Here is a 6,118-nt window from a genome sequence, read left to right as displayed (position 1 = left end):
TCAATTGTTTTAAAGCCTAAAAATATTGAGAAATGTTTATAATTTTAGCTTCTAAATGTATGCAGCAACACTGTCCATTTTTTGAGTATATTTATTTTTAAAAAAGAAAACGTTAAAAAATTCAATTGAGTCCAAACAAAAAATTACTGTTATCGATGTTTTGAGCATTCTGTGCTAAATAGCATCGAAACAATAAATTTGAAGATATTGAGATACGTTAAAACCATAGTGATCAAAGTTACCCCGAAACTCTAAATCTGATTTTAAACAAACATTTAATTATAACCACCAATGTCGTTTGAATTAACTGCAATTAATGATCATGTTTTAATGCTTTTAGGTATTACGAAAAAGCAACCCCTTCCAAAATATTCAAAAATGAATGAAAAAAGTGATCAAAGTTTCCCCAGTTTACGGTACCATAGCAACTTATACTTTTGCAAGCAGAAAAATTGAAGCAGGCCAAAAATGCTCTTTATTTTACCTGTTCTGTACAGAATATCCTTGATATGTTTCGATAAAAAAATGAAAATTTGAGGTGTTTTGCCTCATAATTCTTTTAATTTTTTTCGATTTTTTTTCGGACTTCAGTTTTGTTCAGATTTTGGGTTGAAAATTTTGAAATTGCATAGGAAAATTTTTATATTTTCAGGTCGCAAAATGCGAGAGAACTCTTTCACTGCTTTAAGCAGTGCAGACCTCCTTAGAATAATATTCTAGGGGGGGGCCCTTAACTTATGTATATATGTATGTTGGTAATCCACCATGGGTGCACGAATTCACCGCAGTTTCTGCCAAAGTATGGGTTCACATGCATTCCTAGATTATTAAGTTCGACAAATCTCCAATGCAGCGCGCCACCATACCCGGACCCCATGGCTTCGTATGAACTGTTATGGAGTGAATGTATTGGGTGTGTTGACGTATTTTTATTTTGGAAGAACGAATCAATCAGGTGGGCTAGTTTACTTACAGATATTCCGGCATCCGTGTATATACCTGGGCCAGCTAACAACTGATTGAACATTCCAATTTTATAGTCATTTATCTAATGAAACACATCTTACCTGCCGGCCACTGATGGGATTTGAACCCAAAAGTTTTTCTTGCCGATACCGGGAATCGAGCCCAGTACGCCTGGCGTACCAATACCAGACTCGCGCCAGCCTATCCACTAGACCACATCGGCGCTTAGGGGGCCCCCTTAACTTACGTAAGAGAAAAACTATTCTAGATATTTTTTCACGGAGGCCTCTTTAGTTGTTATATTTATTTCAAGTTCTCCTTCCGATTTTCAAGTTTTGATTTCTTTTCATAGATTTGTAGGTAGTAGTATGATTAAAGTAATGTTAATTTCATTTCCCTCGGGGCCCCCTCTAAGCAGGGAGGCACGGGGAAATTGCCCCTCCCCCCCCATCTTAATCCGGCCTTGTTGACGAAGAATCCTAGAGCAAGTTTGATTACTAAACGCTTCCAGGTGACCAGTATGGCACTGTTCGGGATGGCCAAAATATTGAAGAGACGGAGCCATACATTTTTACCGGAAAATTCTGTAAAAATGCCATACGTGAGTGTAGCACGCTTTCCGAGCCGTTCGTGACCACTGACACAATGAATACAGCTGTTTACGTCCGAGAATGCCTGAACCGTTGCCTGCTCCCCATGATCCGCAAGCATGATCACCAGGTACTGTTTAGGCCTGGCAGGATTTGGCATTTGACATCAGGTCACTACACAAATCCAAAAATTTCCAGATCGTACCAAATCAGATAAATCTACCAAATTGTCCTCAAACGAGACCGCCTATCTAGCCTAGACCTAGCCTACGATTAACCGGAATCATTTTTTTTTATATTGCGGTTACTGGGAAAATTTCTAATCGCGCGACGGTAGCCTTCCGTGCGGTAGGCTAGCCGGAGCAGTAAACACAGTCAAAAAATTCACTCTTACTCACTAATTTCATTGAAAAGTTAAGAAGTAAATTCTTGAATCAATTTTCAAATCATTATTTTGCAAGAGAGGACAAAACATGAAGTCATCGGAATGAAATATTATTATTCTTAGTATTCATTGAGATTGAATTAATTACGAGCGTTAAAATCCCAGACAAAACAAAAAACAATCTACATTATTGAAAACACATTTTTCAATAGCCTGAGAATTAACTAATTTGGCATGACGAAGATTATTGATGCGATAAATGCGTCTTTGATACTTTATATGCTGGTCGAATTCAATTATGTTGTCGTTAAAATGTAACAAATCGTATATGAGAAGTTAAAAAAAGGAGTTGTGTACGGTGAATAGTCTATTATAGGAAATAATACCATTCGCATCGCAAAAAATTGAACTGCGCACTCATAACTGCGAAATTTGTGCGATCTGTCAAATCAGTATAAAATCTGACAGTTTTTTACACGCTAACCGCTTTTCAGTTAAACTTTATACGGATAACTCCGACTGCAAAACATAGCACGAAATCCAACATTCAATGAATGATCGCTACCGTGTCGTTGAACTCTAAACTTATTTAATCAACTACAGGTTTTCATTTTTTTTCATGAATTTGTCCGCTGGTTGACCCCATCGCAAACAGGTTTTTTTATTATTAATTTTTCCGTGATTTTGACCGCTGATTGACGAAAGCTCAAGGCAAACACAATTTTTTGTTTTATAAACAATAGATAATCCGATAATAATATTTGGTATACATGTTTGTTTGACAACTTTTTATTAAATCATCTTTCAATGTTTTCCGCTTGTTCATCCGATTTAATTTCAGTCGATAAATAATCCTTATGTAGAACAATGCTCATTTTTTTCTTGAGTACTGTAATTTTTTTTCACAGTGGTACCCTACGGGAGCCCAAATCAGCTATCGCAGAAATAGAAAAAAAGAGTGGATCAGCAATATTTATTGTAAAAGAAGACTATAGAGAACAAAAAAGTGAAAAAAAAAATTGCTGGGGGGGGGGGGGGGGGGGGGTGGTGCATTCGTCTTATTTCTGGAAGGTGTTCGTATGTCTTCCTACCATTGCAGAAAAGTTTAACAGCTGATGGAGGTGTTGCCCAGGGCAAGGGCCCTAGATGGATTATAAAAAGTATTGTTGCCTGTCAAAAGGCGCATACATATGCCTATATACAGAAAATTCTGCGAGACATATAAAAGCAGAGGCAGTTCTCAACCCATGAGTAGATCAAACACTTAGCCTTCATGTTGGAATCAAGGATTAGCAAGCCTTGAATATTTATTGAATAAGATTTTCTTGTTAATAAATTAGTTTCTTAGTAACCACCAACAGAACAATGGGCCTATCGCTCACGAAATGGAAAATTCTTCAAGATCAGGTTCTTCATTACCGTCAATTGAGCGGTTAACTGGCCGAGCCAACTGGTCATCGTGGAAATTCGCGGCGAAGACGTTACTACAACTCAAAGGATTGTGGGATGCTTTTAAACCCACACCGAACCCGGATGGAACATTCGAGGAGGTGGATGAAAAAGTCGATCTTCGTGCCAAGCTGAAGCTGATATTGTTGGTGGATCCGATCTTGTACGTGCACATTGAAGATGCGGAAACCGCGCGGTCGGCGTGGGAGAAACTGGAGAAGGCTTTCGAAGACAAGGGACTGACGAGACAAGTCGGTTTGTTACACAACCCAGCCAACATGAAATCGTAAAAGAAATCATCGCCAAACTCGTATATGGATGCAACTCAAATCGGAATCGTAAATGCGTACACTTAACATTCGACCATATCGTTTATTCATCGTACAAGATGTTGATACTGAACGAAATACGATTTAGTTACGATATGTTGGATGGAATCGTATTTCGTACGACCGATGTCTAATTAAATCTTTTAACATCCACATAAGATTTCGCATTATATTCGTACATAAATTATTTTCGTATCGAAATCGTTATTGACTACAGACAGAATCGTAAAAAATCAAACATACGCATCGTCCATAAACACTTATGTGTATTTCTAAATCATCATCACATAAAGGGAAAATTCAATTCAATTCAGTGTCGTAATCATAAAAATGATTAGCACCCAAAAAATAAGTAGGTAACTTAAATTTTTCGTGCAACCGTAGTCGTGCGCGCGGCACGCGTTTGTTTTCTCCGCGGGTTTTCTTGTTTTGAAATTTTCGCAAGTTGTGCACTTTCGCAAAAAAATTTTTCGTTTAGTGGTTACCGGCACAGCAATACAGATTCGTCACGATGGATGAGCATCGAGTGGACGACCCACGGATAAGGTCCTTGGTAATCGGTAACAACCCGAAAAAAAGCCCGAAAGTCACTCAGCTGTACGAACCTGCGTTTCGTTACAAAGGAGAACTCGGATTTACTCCTTACAGAGGGCTTACCTCCATTGGTAATCTGCTATGAGGGTAAGTGGCATAATTTAATATTTAACAAAGTGATTGTCCTGTCGGCTGTAAGAGCAGCACAGAATGTCCACTGAGGTTGGCCACTGGGTCTGGGGCGACCCACAAACATGCATGAAAGTAAAAATTTGTAACATTCATTTTCTTTCGCATAGGCACCTAAGGTACAATATCGCAGAGCCAGCGATGCTGATTCCGGCAACCAATCGAGTCTGGCCATTATTGTCAACTGCAGGAATAAAGTCTGTCCAAGTGCGTAAGTATACTGAAAGCTCGAGGACAATCTTGTTGAAATTATTCTCTTTTTTTAATTTAATTTCAGATTGCTCGTGATTTGCTTACCAAAGTGGCCAGAAATACGTGATCTAGCAGATTCTAACTAAAAATTAGTGTATGGCTGATGGTATTTGTATCACTATTCGGGAGTTTCAAATACTTGGAACGTTATTGCTTTTATAGGGTAAAAACAGTTAGCATCGAGAAATTGGATCCAAAATAATTTTATTTGTTTTATTTTAGATTGCATGGAGGCCTTTAAACATAGCTGTAAATAACCGATGGATATTCTACGACTGTCTTCCAAATCGCAGAACAAGCTTTATGCTTATTTCCTAAAAGGCATTGTGCCTTTGAGAAGAGTCGCCATCTGCTTCAAATTTGAATGTACGGCAACCAATTTCTAGAAAAATAATGCAACATAATTTTGGTTATGATTTGTTTCCAGAGAGAAAAAGGCAAAAGCAGTTGGTGTTTTTTTTTTTTTTTTTAAGGTTTTATTAATGACACTTTACCATCTTTGTGGCATTCGTGTCTTGTTGAAGATTTACAGTAATTTATAAATTTTACATTTTTTTAAAAATTCGATAAGCGGTTTTTCGTGTGATTCTTCGTTTTTCAGAATTTGGAAAACAGATCCGTTAATGTTGAATTCTTCGCGAGCTTCTTTGTATCCTTGACAGTCAATCAGAATGTGCTGAACAGTAGTTTGAACGCCGCAAAACTGGCATATCGGTGGAGAAGTTTTTTCAAACAGATGAGCATGTGTCAGTCTTGTGTGTCCAATACGCAATCTTGTCAGAGCACGTTGATCAGAGGGACATTTCCGGTCTTTGTATTTTGAAGGTGTGTATTTATGTTGCCTAAGAAATGATTGATTCAGGCGCCATCTACATTCCCATGTCCACCACATGCTGGTTTTAATGTTGCGTATAGCGTCTTGACTTGGAATTCTAGGACTTGCTGGTGGTGTACTGATGCGAGCGGAATTCGCACATTTATCTGCCTCCTCGTTACCGGGTATTCCGGCATGCCCTGGTATCCAAGCAAGTGTGATGTTGCGTTCGCGTATATGGTTCTCTAAGGACTGAATCCATGGATGCCGCGAATTGCCTTTGGAGAGCGCATCTAAACAGCTAGCCGAATCTGTTAAAATCAGTGTTGGTTCGTCTCTGTCAATTTCTTGAGCAGCAATATTTAGCGCGAATGCTTCTGCGGAAAAAATGCTGCATTCAGGAGGTAAGTTTTGGCTGATTTTTCTAGGTGGAATATAGACTCCAGCTCCAGTTTGGTCGTTTTTCTTAGAACCGTCGGTATAAACTTGTTTATAAGAGGGGTATTTACTGGCGATAAATTCGTGAAACTTCGGAAGTACGACTCGCTGGTTACTGCCTGCTTTAATGTTCTTTTTAAGTGTGTTATCAATTTTGGGTGGACGGTTATTC

This window comes from Uranotaenia lowii, chromosome 3, assembly GCF_029784155.1.
Source record: "Uranotaenia lowii strain MFRU-FL chromosome 3, ASM2978415v1, whole genome shotgun sequence".
NCBI lineage: Eukaryota > Metazoa > Arthropoda > Insecta > Diptera > Culicidae > Uranotaenia > Uranotaenia lowii.
This window is presented reverse-complemented; position numbering follows the sequence as displayed.